We start from the raw sequence: 16,914 nt of genomic DNA, 5'->3' as shown, positions 1-16,914 counted from the left end.
CACAGTGTTTATTCTTGTGTAACAAACCGTCGCTGGAAGCAAAATAATAATTAAAAAAAAAACACATCAAGGGAAAGAAAAAGCTATCTGCAGGATTGGAGGATGGTGTTTAACCCTCTGAACTCTCACGTGACTCGACGCACGCTTTAATAAAGTAAGATTCATTTAATTTTGTTTTATATAATCTATCTCTTTCACAACTTTTACTCTTATTGATTTTAACAAAAGCCTCTTATCTAAAATTAATTCTTGTTCAAATTCTTTAAAAAAAATGTGTGTTTTAAGCAAGGCAAGACCATTTTAATTGCGTAGCGCTCTTCAGCAGCAGGGCAACGCAGAGTGCTTCGGGTCAACAAATGGTAATGAATGCAGAAAAATAACTTCAAATATGAATAAACACAATGAAATATGAAAATAAAAAAAGCTTCCATTATGCTTTTTGGTAACATTTTGCTCTCAAATTATTTCTTTTATGTTTCTGATGAAAACCAGAAAGAAAGTCATGATGGGAAAAGGCATTGCTGCCGCTCTGCAACCTGAAAACTGTTTCAAACTAAGCAGGGCAGTTTTCAGTCTTTTCCAATCAATACTGTCAGACTGTTATGATTCTTGACAGCATGAAGTCTGCAAAGAGAAGTCCAGTCTGTCAAAGTTGCCGCAAGAAAGGCGATCTTTATGATTATACTTTCAGAATTCATCTGCTTGTTTGATTTTGTCTGATGGTTTTTCTACTAATGTATCATCTTCAACATCCCAGAATATTGTTGGATCACTTCTCATCCTCTCGTACCCCTGATAACATCCTCTGCTGTGTTTGTGTACAGCCGACGCGAGGCGAGTGTTTCACCGGGCCGCAGCGCTGCGCGTTACATAATCGACACATGCAAGGTCGCCCCGGCCGTCAAATCCTCACATTGATCTTCGAGTCAAGCGAGCTGCGCGTTTAGCAGAAGAGGCTGATCCTCCGTGTGTCTCATACAGCGCTGAAGATGGTGGGCTTGAATTCTCAATCCTGCTCACCGCAGTGGACAAGCGCACACACACCTGAAAAATTCTAAAAATCCTTCCTTCCATCCATCCATCCGTCAGTCCAGCTTTAATCAATCACCACTTGAATCTTATCCTTCAATCCTGCTGAAACTGAGATTATCCACGATGTCAGAGTGTTATCATTCAAGGGCTTAACGTAACCGACCGTTCATCAAACTGACAGGATTTGTTTTTCCTCGGTGCAATTAATCATGTTGAAGGGAAACTCGGCAGGTTTCCTTCTTTTTGAACACATTTATAACTGAGGCGGCATGACTTCATTTTCACTCCACCTTCAGCATCAGAATATTATTTTATCCAAGAGGAAAATGACGATGACTCACTTCCTGACTCTGCAGTCAGTCAATAGTCGCGATAAGAGAAGCGGGAACTCCTCCAGGTACCGGCGCTGTTATCACTGTGACTCCCACTCTGTGTCTTCAGTCACGTCTCATTCCAAAATACAGATCTTGAATTTTCTCCCACAGTCCAAAAACAAATGTTTGAGGTTAATTTGTGGCTTGTTTGAGTTTTCCCCGTGATGGACTGGTGATCAGATCGAGCACCCCGTGACCCTCACTGTATAAACGGGTCTACGTTTTTTTTTTTGATCCTGCTGGAAGCGAAAGTGCAAAATCTCACTATTCTAATCAGGCAGTTCAAACGATGGGTCTTTGTCTTTCAGCAGACAGAGTTGTAGCCGTTCCCGTCACAGCGGAGAGAAGTGATACGGTCCAGGTACTAACAGATCTCCTCCTCTGCCAGAAGTCTTATTAACCCTCCTGCACCGACTCCAGCGTCAGCGCTTACCCAGACAGGAAGCAGAGAGGCAGAAAGTTAGCTCTGTACATGGAAGGTTATATTACTTCTACTGCTTCTTTTGGTCACAGTAAGCTGAGCGTGAATTTCTAAGCATGAGGGGAACAGTGCTTTGCTCTATCACCTTCCCTGTTAGAAGACATGCGCTGGAATGAAAAGGTTGAAGAGTGAAAGGATTCAAGTGCACCGAGTGTTTATTGCCGTCTTTAGTGACAGAGTTCGTTGTGGCTAATAGTATGGAGCTGCACAGAAGTCAAAATGCAGAAAGCCAGCGATTAAAATGAGACGCCTGCTGCTGGGAATCTGGAGCGTCTGGAATTGTCGGTGATGTGTTGGCGCGATGCCTGCTCCTGTTGAGTCTCCCGAGTCCGCTAGGAGACTGAAGTGGGCCTTGCTGCAGCTTACAAGAGCAGCTCCGTTCGGGTGTCTACCACACAGAGTGGCTGTCAAACAGCATTCACGAGCAGCTGACGTTTTTATAGAAAAATACTTATTTTTCATTTTAACACGTTAAAGTTCCTGCGGATGTTTCACACGTGGTTACGTTACAAAGGCCGGTCTGCAACATGCTGTGCTCTCAGTTTTTTTTTCTTTGTTTTACTCCTGAAATGCTTGTATGAATTTTCCTCATGAGAATTTTAAGTAGAAAGAATCCAGTAGGGTCTGAAATACAGCTGCGTTTTCTGCCGTTTGGATTTTTTGATGGGTCAGTCTTCATGACAGCTTGATGATCTCCGTAGTGCCGTCAGTCTGCAAGTAATTAAACTCTATCAAATTCAGCTTGGACAGAAACTTGCTGATTTATGTAAGAAATCCTAAAACTGCAGACTCCAAACATGCCTGTCAGTTTCTTCTCCCTCTCTCGATATTCGCCTTCAAAGTTCTGGGCAAGTGCATTCACTTTGTTTCGACAGGAAATCAATTTTCACTGTGAGAGGCTAGTTTTTTTTTTTTTTTTTTTTTTTTTAGTAACTTCTGAAACGCTCTCAGTTTTGATGAGTTAAAATAAGTTTTCGTGCTTTACGCAGGTTCAGCTCTTTTATTTTGGGCCCTAAAACCATAAGTCGTCTTCATTTTTACATAATGCAAGCCTTCCTGTTTGTCCAGATTAACAGTGATGGACCCTGATTTCCATATGGAATACTTAATTAGCTGCTGCTCTTTGCGAACAGTGTATGCGCGCGCGCACACACACACACACACACACACACTGGCAGCACAAAGTGTCTGAGCTCTGCTTTCTGCCAAACAATGTCCTTTGCAATACACAACAGTCCAGGGATTCTGAGGACAGAACCTGAACTCTGAACCAGCAGCGACGCATCGCAGGTTTTCCTCTCTGATGTCTCACAGAAAAATGAAGACGACCTGGAGTACAGACCCCTCCGAACCAGGGGGGCGATGGCAGCCTGGACCCCGGTCTAATCTGCACATTGGGACTTTTCAGTTCACCTAATTCAGCTTTATTTCTAAAGCTGCATTTGCAACGCGGACCTGTCAAAGTGCTGGGAGTCGCATGCAGAATATGCTGGCGGCAGTTTTGTTGCCAGGTCGGTTTGGTCCCGTTGCACATCGGTTTGATGGAGAACCTTCATGCTCAGTGCAATGCATTCAGCATTCTGAACCTGAAAAGATGTCACTTTCCATTTTTAATTCCCTGTTTGTGCCTCGTTGTTATTGTTAACTTTGCTCAGAGCTTTGTCGCTTCCTTCATGCTTTGGGCTTAACTTTCCTCTGTGCGCAGCGTCATACTTTCCCCTCACAGTGCGGCCGCATGAATACAAATCTTTGTTTTGACTGCTCATTCATTTGAATTGTGAAATATTCTGAGTTTGTGCATCTCTTTTCTTTTAACCCAGGCAGAAAATTTGACAACTTTTAGTCATGTTTATTTCATTGAGTTGCTCCTATCCACCCATTATTCCTCTGTACCAATACACCCAGCTCATCACGGACCGTCATACACACTCCTGCAGTTTCAGTGTCAGTTTCTCCACCTAATCTTAAACTCTTGTCTTCGAACTGCGGAAGCAAACCAGAGAAAAATGAGTAAACGACACACAGATAGTAGCCAAGACCAGACTTTAGGGGTCCACTGAAAATAGTTTAGAAATCACTGAGACTTTATTAAACACTGTCTCTTTGAAGATACGAGCCATGCCCAGAATTATCTAAGAACCCGCTTGTGTCAGCTACGATATTTTAAATATTGAGTATCCAAGTATTCAGCGACATTACAGAATAATCCACAGTTACAATAGTGAGACACTATAAATGCTTCTATTTACATTTCAGTTTTCATATTCATGGTTATCAGTCTATAAACATGGCAGCTGTTCACTGCATTTGCAAACAATCTGTACATAGCACTGCAGTTCCTCTGCGTCGCTGCACAAAGGAGCTGGAGCAGCTGAGATAAAGCCTTGATCAGTGCAGACAGACAGACGGACGGACCCTCGCTCCGGCAGGCAGCTCGCCTGCTAACCCTCACTCCACATTCATTATTAATCACAGAATTAGACTGGGGCACTCTCCAAATGATGTGGGTTGAAAGGGACAAGCCGTGATAGAATATGCGATTGTCTGCATAATGCACGGCAGGTGAGATATCAGGTGCAGATATGAGAACTGCGCTCTTATGACTGTCCAGCGGTGGCGGTTGCATCAGGGACAACTGTCCTCATGTTCCACTCTGATTGGGTGTGCTCATTTGGGAGCGTGAGATGTTGTCTTTACTCCTTAGTGCAGCTCACTCCAGACTTTTCCAACCTACAGTACTTGAGTCGGATGTGAGCATTATGTCAAATTTATCCATTTACCAACATCTCTTTATCTGCAGGAGCCCCCAGCCGCCACCCCGGGTGATGGCGGTCTGCCTCGATTAACCTCTGGTCGGCTCCGCAGGATTGGGTGGGAGGTTAAGCATCGTTAGTCGAGGTGCATCAGAAGCGTCGTTCGTTTATTTGTCATCACGGACCGATCAATCTTCCCTTTCCTAAATGAGCTTGTTGTGCCGCTGACCTGCCGCTTACACCGGCGCTGCAGCACACAAGAATCATAAAATGCGTATTAATCAGAGCGATACTGCGAGCTGTGACTGCGCGTGGAGATAATCTCCATTCAGGAGCGTTGTAAGGCCTCCTCCGGAATCCGCAGAGAGAAACGGAGAGAGACGAGGTGATAACTAATGCGGCTGGGCTTAGCTTCACCTTTGATGTTTGTACCAGAAATCCAAGGTGCTCAGAGCCTATCTGTCCTTGAAGTGAACACACCCAGAAATCCCTGGAGAGGGGCAGATATTCTAATCCCACACAGCTAAAACCTAAGGAGGAAAGTTGGCTTTCTATTGATTTTTTTTTTTCTGCATCTCTGAGTCTTCTGATCTTAGTTAATGAAACATTGCATGGCTTCAAAACTCATAAATGCACATTTGCCTGCAGTCACAGCTGCATCTGGAGATACTTAGCATGTGGAAGTCTGGTTCTCTGCCTTTGCATTAAAAGCTTAAAGCACGAGTTCAAATTTCAAATTTTAAGCATGAATTCATGCGGTTTAAACTCATGAGACCTGAGCTGACACTATTTGCTGCTCCAGCTTTTCTCGAGAGTTTTTTTTTTCCCCCCCCGAGTATGGAAAAACTAATCAAACCCTCCAAAAATGCGCTTTTAAATTCTCTATGAAAATAAAGATGTTGCATCAAAACAGCTTTTATTCTTGTACATTTTGTCTACTTTATAGACAGGTTACTCTTTTTCTTTAAATGTGTTTTTTAAGAGTTTATCTGAACCACGCTTGCTTCTGCACACCAGCTATTATTTTAGATGATCTGCTGATGAACTCATTTTGGGAATTGTATTTATTTAAAAGAAATATGCCGATCCAAGTGGAGAGTTTCTTGAAATATGAGGCAATTTTTAAGGAACCATTACATCCTATTAAAGCCGTAGTCTTGTGGTGAATGTGAGCGTGTGTGTGCGTGTGTGTGTGTGTGTGTGTGTGTGTGTGTGTGTTTGGGCACGTTTGATTTCATCATCGGTGGCATCTTCAAGGCTGCAGTCGATCCAGCGGTTCTGCTGCCAGCCTTTTGTTTCCCCGGCCATCAAAGGCAGCGCGGCCCGTGCTCAGGTTGGCGTGTATGGCAGAGTGATTCATCCCTCGGTATGAAGCATCAAATCCAATTTGCAGCGCGGTCTCGGACGCTTGGCCTTTTCCTTTTCTGCGCCTGTGATGTCTCTGTTTCCCCGGCAGTACAGTGTGAATACTAAGGTCAGGCTGACATATTGGTTTGTTGAAAATATTGAGTAAGTGTTGCCTCATTATTAAGAATCAGATAAAGGCCAGGCAGCTGTGTGCCTCAAATATTAAGTGTACAATTGATCATTAGTCAAGTTCTTCATGAGAAGATCCTATCCCACTTGGAGTCCTTCTAATTTCACATTTGCATCATTATTACCCCGTTGTGGTTGTTGTTTATTTTCAGCAAGAATATTTGCGTTCAGATAAATATTGATGACTCTGTTATTATTGGAAAAAGAGCGATGTGTAGCCTCAGCATCTCCGATCCAGAGTTACCAAAATATAGCGCCTCTGGAAAAGAAACAGGACTGCACAGTTATAAGTGATTAAGCCTTAATGGTCATTAGTAAAACTTTGTGTCTAAGAGTGAACAAGTAATCAGCAGAGCATGGCCAAGGTCGCAGCGACCCTGCTTCAATGAGCTGCTGCTGCAGTGTTTTCATGGCAGAACTCTCAGACTGATGTATCCTCTGGTGTTGATGTTTGAATGGAACAGATTCAAACTGTGCTGTTTTTTCATCATGCATTTTCATTCTAATGACGTTTATTGAGGCAACACTAGAGAGGAACCTTGACGCCAGAAGGGTCTAAAACACCAGGAGAGCTTCAGTCTGAACCACAAAACCCAAAAAATGAAGGAAAACAGGTCAACTTACTGTGGTGGTCCTTGAGGAAGTGTCAGTGGCCAGAATGCAGGTTTGAACTTTGCTGCTGAGGTTGTGAAAGAAAACTCTTGAGTAAGGAGGTGTGGGGCTGCGTGTCTTGGAGGAATTGCGGTGGCCTTCCGGAGGTCAGTGTGGAATTGTTGCAGTCCAGAAAGCTGAGGTTGTGAAGAAACTCGCTTGTCTTGGCTCACAGGTCACAAAGCAGAGGTCAGTCAACAAGTCGCCCTCAACCACGGAGTGATGGATCGTTGTGATGAAGGCTGTGCGACGCCTGCAGTATCGCAGAAGAGCTGAAGTCCATTTTTTCTACCCATTTGAAATAAATGTGAGACTTTACACGTGTGAAACTTGGACCCTGACGGACGGGCTGAGCTGATGAAGGAGTCGTTGTCTCAGCCTCGCCTTCCCTCCGGTGCGTCTTCCGGGGCTGATGACAGGACCGTATGTGCTCGACAGGGTGGGAATGGGAACGCCACCTGCCTGATCCTTGAGTGACAGCTCCACTTCCACGGCCATATGATGCAATTCCCCCGCTGGGGAATCCGACCGGCTGGATCGTGAATGCCAACAACCACGAGGGGGTTTCAGGCACCGAAAGGGCAGATCTCTGCGTCATGGTAGCTCACCGCGCATTCAGAGAGACGTTCCAGCCCCCCGCCGGCCGGGGCATCTTCTACCAGGGAGAGCTTGATGAAGAGAGGCATGACCCAACCTTTCAGCACAATGGTTCTCAACCTGGGTCTCTACAGTGGGGCCCATTCTCAGACTGTCAAGATTACATTTGCATGTCAAAAAAGACAAACCAGAAACCTTCCCATGGATTCTGTTGGAAAGATTCTTGCTGTTGTATCTTTGTTAGACTGGATGCGTTTCATGTGGGTTTTGGTGAATTACAGATCAGAGTAGCCTCTCATTGCACTTTCAGGATTACTTCACATCGTCGGACTTTCAGTTTCTATTCTCAGCATGACAGTTGAAAGGATTCCTATTATTGGAGCGTTATTATTTCACAATCGTTGAAATGACAGTTGCATCGTTAAATAATGATAATTCCATGTCCGTATGTGAAAGAATAAACAAAGAGAAAACACACTGATGTGAAACGCCCACCAGGAGGGAGTCTCAGAGGAACTTCTTGGTAGTTTGGCATGAAAAGAGAGTAAAGATGTGTACAGTAAACACGCTTGCATATACAGTGTGTCCATATTGCATAAGAGCCCTTCGTTAACAATGCTCCGTCAGCAGGTTGGATGAATACTAATGCTGCTTGTTGTTTGTTCGCCCCTCAGATTTCCCCTGGCGGACTGAACAAACGAGCCGACGCCGACGGAGACATCCTCACGCTACTTGTGGTCTGACGGCGCTCACCGACATCAAAGGTACTTCCGCCCGTCCCTCTCCACCTCCAGCCTCCTTTAATCACTTTGTTCACTTCATCATTGCAGTAATTACATTCCCTGACAGTCTTTTTTTTCTTTTTTTTTTTTTTACTCGCAAATCCAAGACTTCACTTTCTCTGTTATCTCACCTTAAGGGAGCTTCGCTTCACTTTGTCGCTGCGGTCCCCGGTATGATTTTTATTTCAATACGTTCCCATGACTTTTTTTCTTCTTCTTTTCTTTCTTATTCTTCAGGACATGTGCTCTCATTTCAATAATTCACACAGTTGAATCAGCCGAGGTAAATGTCTGGGAAAAAAAAAAGCAATTTTAGCTCTCTTCACAGATTTCAGAGAGGAAGGTTTTATTCCGGTCCGGTCTGAAGACAGAGTCCACTGTGTAATTGGATGCTTGAAGTGATCCACCTGTTGTTGGATACAACCTGAGACACTTTAATTGCAATTTAGATTTCTGCGAGGAACACGCTCACTTATCCATGCCCTAACTTAAACATCTTTCTTTAAGGGGAAGTTCACAGTGTATTAGAGCTGATTGAAATGCTGACTGATGTTCTTCTCTGTACTTTTTCTCAATCGTTCAGAACAGCCTCGTCGATGCTTCAATAATTCATCTGTTCGCTTTAAATCGCATTAGATTCTAAAGTGCTCGACTCAGATTCTGACACAGCTGGCTTAATGCTCGGAGTGAAGGTCTGCGTGAAGAATCCGATGCAGTGAATCGGCTCAAAAAAACATAGACAAACATTTGAGACAAAAACAAAAATTCTAAACATGTCATTTTCAGTGTTCTGTACAAGAAAGCTTTGGAGACACAACACACATTTCATTGAACTACTTATTGAATCATCTTTAGTACTTTATGCTTCCTCTTGTTTTCTTCTCAGCTGTCAAAATAGAAAATTGAATTAAATACTCAAATGTGTGAGATAATAGTTTTGCCATTCATTGTAGTTGTTGTTAATTATCCAGTTTTTAAGCCCACTTTTATTAAGAAACAGTGAAGTTTATGCAATCCTTGCTCATCTTTTATCGCTTTGATTCTATATTTGGTGCAAACTGGTGCAGAATGGTGTATGACAGATTTGTATGTGTAGAAGCATTAAACAACACCTCAGTCTTCTCTGAAGGGTGAAAGACTAACCAACAAAACATGCATTTCTCTGTATTTTTTACTGTGTTTATGCATTTATCATTGTCTTCAAGCCTGAAATCCTTGACATGGCAAAACTGTTGAAATTAAAAATCTTTAAAACACTGTATGGCTGTTCAACAGCAGCTGGGTTTATATTCATGCATTCATATGTGCCGTTATACAGTCTCCAGTGAACCTCAGATGGATGTTTTGAGGGACGCAGAGGGAGAACATGCAAACACTGAACAGAGCGGTCCTCAGGTGTCTCTGAGCAGAACGAATCGAAGCTGCCGTTATTTCCTCAAAGAGAACTGGACTCGTGGGTCACGGACTGGTAGAAACGGTTTGCTTGGCTGGGTTTTTCCTGAGGAGTCGGCCTGTTTGGAGTGGACTTTAATGGTCTCCAGCAGCAGTTCTGAAGAGTCACAAAACTTACAAAGCTCTCACGTCGGCGAGCAAAAACACTCAGCGCAGCCGATAAATATCTGTCATTATGATGAATCATTTAACGGTCCGTCACTCTCCGTAAGTGCTTTGACATATTGCTCAGTGTAGTGAACGAGGAAAAAAAAAAAAATCTCTTAAGAGAGTGAAAGTAGAGGGTCTGAAGACAGTTTAAGGATGAGCTTTACTCCTGCGTTGCATAATTTGTCTTCTGACTGTATACTCAGAATATATTAACATAAACAGCAGAATGAGATGAAAGACTGCTTCTGCTACTGCTGCCCACACACACACACACACACACACACACACACACACACACACGGTCGGAGGAGGAGCAGGTGTTTTTGAGTACCCAATTGTGCATCTGAGCGCTGCCTCCTCTGTGGGTATCAGATGGGTTTTGGCAAGAAATTAATTTGCGCTGCCTCTGGTACGGGGCAAATTGACGTTCGGGGCAGCAGAGCGACCTCACAACCAGGGAAGGCCCTAATCAGGTGAATGTTTTGAACTCCATGTTGGGCACCAGTGGTCACACTCAATTACTCTCATTGTTTACTTCCCAACCTTCCCCCCATGCGCCCCTGATAGCCCCCCCCCCCCCCCGGCCCAGCTCAGCTCCCTGAAGAGATGCCAGCTTCACAGTCCTCATCCTTCCTGGTAGCTGCAGATCCCATCTGTTTCTGGTTTGATACTCGAAGCATGACGGAAGTTAAATTAAAGCAATATTTGTTGTAACTTTTCAACACAGTATCCATAGAAAGAGCCATTAAATTAGCTGTTAGCTAATTACACGTGACTGTAATCCCAGACTGTGAAATCTGAAACATAAAGGTACATTTATGGATGGCTTTCTTTGCAGAGTGTTTTCTTGTTTGGCTCTTGCTATTATAGTGGAAGGCTGCAGAGCAGGGGGAGGTTAACATCGGGTCCTTGGGTCCATGGAGTTAAATGATAGGCACTTTTTGCAGATGCACTTGGCACTTTTCCACAATGGCTGCCTGAAATGGCATTCACAGATAACTGCTGGAATACGACATCGGCAGCCATAAATCCTGCTCTAAAGTCGTTTGAAGGCCCGGTCATGCCAGCTCAGTTTGACGATGCTTTTCACCCGAGTGAACCCAAGGAGCCAGAGAGACCAAAAGCTGGTCACCCCGGCCTGCCCTGGTCAAGACGTCAAGTCTTTTACAAAGGGAGATTTTAATTTTCATTATCAAAGTTTTTGAGCTAGAAAAAACTATTCAAAATGTCAATCAAACATAAGCAACTCCTTTTAAAACATGTTACAATTCTACAATCTAACCAAAACATGTGAGTTACAAGTTGTACGCCCCCGCCCCCATGCAACATCGTCCGATGCCCTAAACTGTCGTGTCTTTTCGCTGACATCAGCTGAAACGCACGCCGGTTTACGGCAAGTTGCATAATGGGGGTGAGCTTTGTCATTGCAAGATTCCTTTGAGGGGAGTTCGAACTCGGTGCCAAAGATTTATTACCGGATTCTTCTGCAAGCCTTTGAAGCGAGCCGCCACCGCCGCCGCCGCCGCTCTCCTGCCTATCCACACTGAAAATTGAAGCAGCGTGGATGTATTTATTTCCGGGCTATTTTTAGTCCAGAGGGGTTTTTGTGCAGAAATGTGTTTATTGTTGAGGAGGAAAAAAACTGTTCCCACCCCCCAACAAGTGATGCTTCAGTTCCACACATGTAGCAGAGCCTGCTTTTTTTTTTCTTCTTTTAATTAAGGATCCATTCATCTTCCATACTGCGTTATCTAACTTGGGGTCATGAGAGGGCTGGAGCCAATCCCAGCTCACTATAGTGAGGGCAGGGGTCACTCACAGGGCAAACACACAAACAATCACACACGCACACACACTTCTATCGGCAAGTCTGAGGTACCAATCATCCTCTCGTACATGTTTCTGGAGAAAACTCCCTCGTGCACTGACAGAACAGGTAAACTTCACATGGAAAGTCAGTCCCCACATTTCTTTATGGTTCTTAATAAACATTTTATCTGTATTGCTGAATCAGTTTGCCCCGCCGCCCCACGCAAACGTGCAGTTGCATCCTCTGACGGCTCTCCTGCCCTTGGTCTTGTACTGTCTGATGTTTCCGCCACAGACGCGACAGTAACCAGGGCCTGTGTAATTGCAGAGAGGGTTAAACCTGCAGACCTTGACTGTGTTTTCATCCCCTCTGACCCTGGCCATTAGCAAACATCTGCTCAACCCGAGCTTTAAAAAAAAAAAATAAAAAAAACCTGAGCTGTCATGGTGGCAGAGGGGAATTCTTCAGATGCCCCTCCCTGTGCATTCTGGGTTATTTTAAGCAGGGCCAGAAGTTGGTGTTTAATGATAAGCTGCTGGGCGTAGCTGACATGCCTGCCATGTTATTCCCTTTATGACTCAGGAAGCAATGGCTGCGTTGCCCTCGCGACCCTCCGGGGTGTGAATCATTAGGGTCTGTCGGCGGGTTTGTCCAATCAGCACGGCTTATGGAGCGCCACCGCTGTCACTTATCTCAAGTAGCAGATAGCTTTTGAAAATAGAACCAGGTTGCTATTTCGTTCAGAGGTGGTCATTACGTGAAGCACTATTTCCACTGATGATTCACTCTGAACTCACACCAGCCTAAAAGAGCAGCATTTCTCAAAAAGATGAATTGGTTTTTTTTTTTTTTTTGGGAAAAAAAAATAGCATTTGAAAGATTAAATGTTTGAAAAAAAATACAAAAAAAGCTTTCTTTGAAAATGAAAAAAAAAAAAAAAAATCAGGAGTATGGAGTTTACTTTGGGAACAGGCTCCTCGGCGTATCTTGCTTTGAGAGGAAAACTCAGACGAGACTACGGATAAATAAATGATCACCGTGCCGCTAACATCAAAGAGGGATTGTGCGCTTCAAAGGGAATAAGGGCCTCACTCTCACCAGGTCCTGTAAAGACTGAGCAGTTTTCACACACACACACAGACATGTAGACACACACACACACACACGTGTGTGTGTTTCCGTAACGCGATCTGTTTGTGATTCCAGTGGCTCCATCAGCATTGATCACCCCCTGCTGAGCCAAAGCACCTCCTCATTCTCAGTTTCCGCAACACGAACAACAGCAAAATGCTTTGATGCAACTTAAAACCCAATTTAGTGCCATCTCTTGGTTTTGGAGCGGTTGCTTCTTGTTTACATTGCGTAAATGGGCGCATATATCTTCAATTTTATCTAAACTGCCCTGAGGAAAACAGGTTGACCCCTATTTTGTGCCTTTTTTTTTTTTTTTAGCTGACTGTTCGACAAAGCATGTTTTCACGCTCTCACTCTGCAGCGCAGTCCAAGGCCGAAACGTTGCGTTATAACCTCACACAAAGGGACACATTTCCCGTGATGTGTCAATGAAAAGCGTTGCTTGTAAAATGGATTAAAAATGAAAAGTTTTGTCACCGCTTCATGGCCTGACTTCACCTTATGAGGACCTTGGACTTAAAATCCACACCGACACCCAGCTGAACTCTCTGCTCCACCTTTTGTGTGTGTGAAATATTCGACCTTGTACAGGTACATTAAATGCTTACGTATTGACTAACGTACTCCATATAAGTTACAGAAGGTCTCTAAATATGTGTTTGCTGTCTTCTGAACTGTGTGAGCTGCGAGAGGCCAAAGTTTCTGGACGATGGCCAGGGCGACAGAGCAGTGATGTTCTGCTGTAAATGCATTCTAAGTGTAGCCGCGGCACTGTGAGTGCCATGTGCTTATAGGGCAACGCAGGGGAAGGTGATACAGCAGCGCAGAGACACAGCTGCTACACAACACCCCTGTGAGATTCTTCCCATTAGAGGAGGAATACATCACTTTGTACCATTAAATCAAACTTGAGAGACGAACTGGGCCGCGTTCTGTTGGATGCTCGCTGGACGCACTTCACCCAGATATACTGTGTCATGATTATTTCCAGCACGCACACTGAATTTGGACTGTTTCATTACAAGATCATTTCTAACCAAGTTTTATTCTTAGGAATGTTGAAGACTAGGCTGCCCTCACAATGCCTGTTCTGCTGCACAACCCCACAGTCACAGATGACCTCTGTCGAACTGCAGGAAAAACACAACACAGTCGACTGCATAGTTTTTATTCCAATGTATGGCATGTTTGTGTATGTTTTTTGTTGCGCATTACAGTGGAATTCCTTTGTCAGTCCTAAGATCTTGACCTCCATCTCGTGTTAGACGCTTTACTGTCTCACAATCTGAACTGTTTTTAAAATTAAGCTCCAGCTATGCTTCAACCTGACGGACATAAACAGGATGCTTTCTCTGTATTATTGTTTCCCAGTTCTGAATACATTTATTTGAGGTGAACACTTTGAATTATACAACCGAACTATTTTCTTTACTTAATACTTAATTAGTAAAGACAAATGAAGTCCACTAATTGCCCATAGCATTACTGCACAATCCTGTCATTAAACACTATTAACAAGCAGTTTCGGTAGTTTTTGATGTTACTAAAGATACCAGATCAGCCTCATTATTTAATATTGTCACATCTCCACAGTGAACTTGTTTGTCACTTGGCTCATTGAGCCACACTTAAAATAGGCATGTGCTATGAAAATGTGTATTTTTTAAAAGATTTCAAATGGTTATGAATAACTCAACACGAATCCTCTGAATTAATTTTTAATGCAACCATGCCCTGTTTGTTACTTTTGGTTCTGCTTTAATCTCCTTAATTTTCTCTTTTGTCTTCCCCTCTTTTGAATTCCCCTCTCTCCCAGCCTCTCAGTTCTTCTTGCGGTTTCATCCTTCTGCTTCTGTTAGCGTTGGGGGATGTCTGTTTTCTAACACCTCTCAGCCTGCTTATCTCATAGGTCTGTATTGCCATGGATCTGTCTTTTCCAGCCCCATTTGTCTGTGTCGTCGACCCCCTTGATATCACGCCACCATCAGTTATGGATATCAGGGTGTGTGTGTGTGTGTGTGTGTGTGACAGTGGCTGGCTCTGGCTTGCGAATGCAATCTGGAAATCACGATTGTTTATGATCGACACGTGTGTGGGGGGCTGTGGGAGTCTTGCATGTGTTGGAGTTGTGCCTGCAAACAGTGCTTGTGTGTCAGGAGGCATTCTGGCTCCGTGCATGACGCTGAGTGACAGCGCTGCTCCTCCATGCTGGCTGTCGTCGTTCATCTGTGACGCTCATTTGTTTCCATCTCTTCGATTGTCCAGAAACAAAACCTTTGTTTTTTTTTTGTAAGTCTGCACTGTGCTGCTTCATTCCCTTCCGTTGTCTTTTGGAATTTGTGGGTGAAGTTTACGTTTTGCTGCACTGATATTCTTGCAAAACTGTGATGAACTTCATCTGTGGTGCCGGGATGGCATTAATTACAAGAAAGACCTAAACGTCTGAAAGCAAATGCATAATTGGAACCCTGCAGTGTTTCTTCATTGGTCTATTTGCTGTGCTGGACTGGATGATCACACACTTCTCCATGTGCTCACCTCTTTTTTGGGGGGGAGGGCGTTGTGTCCCTCCAGGGCATTGGCTGAAGAAACCACAGTCAGAGTTAAACAGATCTGTCAGACACTGATCGACTCTCTCGCTGTGACAGCGCCCCCCTTCAGTTATCCAGTCAACCACAGTAATCATTCTATCGGAATGTGTCATGTTGGTTTCCGCTAATCAGACTCAGAGTCATTCAGTCCGACGCTTCACGCCAAATCACCAGCATCTCATCTCGGCTTGTGAAGAAGTCCTGTATTTGTCTTTGAACTTGAGGCATGTGTCGGCCTGTTGATGCCGCTCGTCCAGCCCGGCGGCGCAGGGCTGCTTTTATTGATCTGGTGCCCCCTCCTCCTCCTCCTCCTCCTCCTCCTCCTTCCCCCCTTCTCTCCCCTCCCTTCCTCACTCGGAAGATCTGTACGACCTTGACCGACAGTGGACATGGAGGACTATGACGTTCGCTCCGCTGCCAGCATCCTGGCCTCAGTGAAAGAGCAGGAGGCCCGTTTTGAGCAGCTGACCCGGGCCCTGGAGGAGGAGCGTCGCAACGTCACCCTGCAGCTCGAGCGCGCCAACCTGCCTCCCAACCCCCCCCACCAGCCAACCACTGGCATGGCAGCAAGTGGTGATGCAGGTAAACGTTGCCAGCCTGCTGGCTCATCGCCCCCCCGCCTCCCGCCATGTGCCCCTCCAGCCTCCAGCCCCGTCGTTCTCCAGTGACACCGGTCCCTCCTGCTCCCTTACCTTCCATCTGAGCAAACTCATCTCATCGCCATGTTTGCTCACGGTCATTGCTTTTCATCACTGGTGGAACTCGGTAATCTCTCTGTTCAATTTCTCTGTGATTTGGGACACTTGTTCCCATTGTCTGAACCCACTGTCCTGGATGTTGTGCAATAATCTGCTCCGTGGTGACTCATCTTTTAAAAGCCAACTGATGAGATTCAACCTCTCATTCCGCCTTGCTTCGCCCTCTCCGTCTACGCCGCTGCCTGCCATCCAATTCCATCTCCTTTCGCCCACTGGTCTTTCATATCGTCTGGTGGTGCTGCTGATTGGATGTGGCCTTTCGCCCGGCTCTGGCCAGCATCTGGGCCACATTAGAGCCCTGGCCAGGACTTCTATCTGTGCTGGCTGACTCTGCAGGAGCAGGACTGTAAGATGTATAAACGAGGCCGCTGTAATCCCTTAAAAATGTCAGCAGTCACAACAACCACACTGATTTGCATACTTCAGTCTGCTTGCTGCTGAGAGAGCCTTCTCTGTTAATAACTACCATGGTCAGGGAAAACAAATTCTTATTATTTTTGTTATTTTCAATCTTTGAAGGTTTGAGTAATGCGTGTTTTTCTATTGTGCTGGTCCTCTAATGGCACCCCTATCTTGTCTTGTTTTCACTTTTGGGATCACATCTTTGAAGAAACTCTTTCAGACTGTGCACACATTTTTTTGGTTAACTTGTATTCGAAAGCAAAATTCGGAGATTTATCACCTGCGGTGCTGGAATACACTGCCTTTAATCATGATAAAGAAGGCAGTCTTTTGTGAAAATGGCGGACGTGAAGTTTCTCTGCCTCCGTTTGCATTAGCTTGCAGTCACGTTTCGCAAACAGCCAGTGCCAG

At 44.6% G+C, this 16,914-nt stretch overlaps 1 pseudogene; it reads left to right on the top strand.

Moving 5' to 3' along the window:
* Nucleotides 1–8,102: 8,102 nt before the first annotated feature.
* LOC115398340 (armadillo repeat protein deleted in velo-cardio-facial syndrome homolog) overlaps nt 8,103–16,914 on the top strand; it is a 93,289-nt pseudogene continuing 84,477 nt past the window's right edge.

The sequence above is a fragment of the Salarias fasciatus genome, chromosome 12, assembly GCF_902148845.1.
Source record: "Salarias fasciatus chromosome 12, fSalaFa1.1, whole genome shotgun sequence".
In the NCBI taxonomy this organism is placed as follows: Eukaryota; Metazoa; Chordata; class Actinopteri; order Blenniiformes; family Blenniidae; genus Salarias; species Salarias fasciatus.
This window is presented reverse-complemented; position numbering and strand designations above follow the sequence as displayed.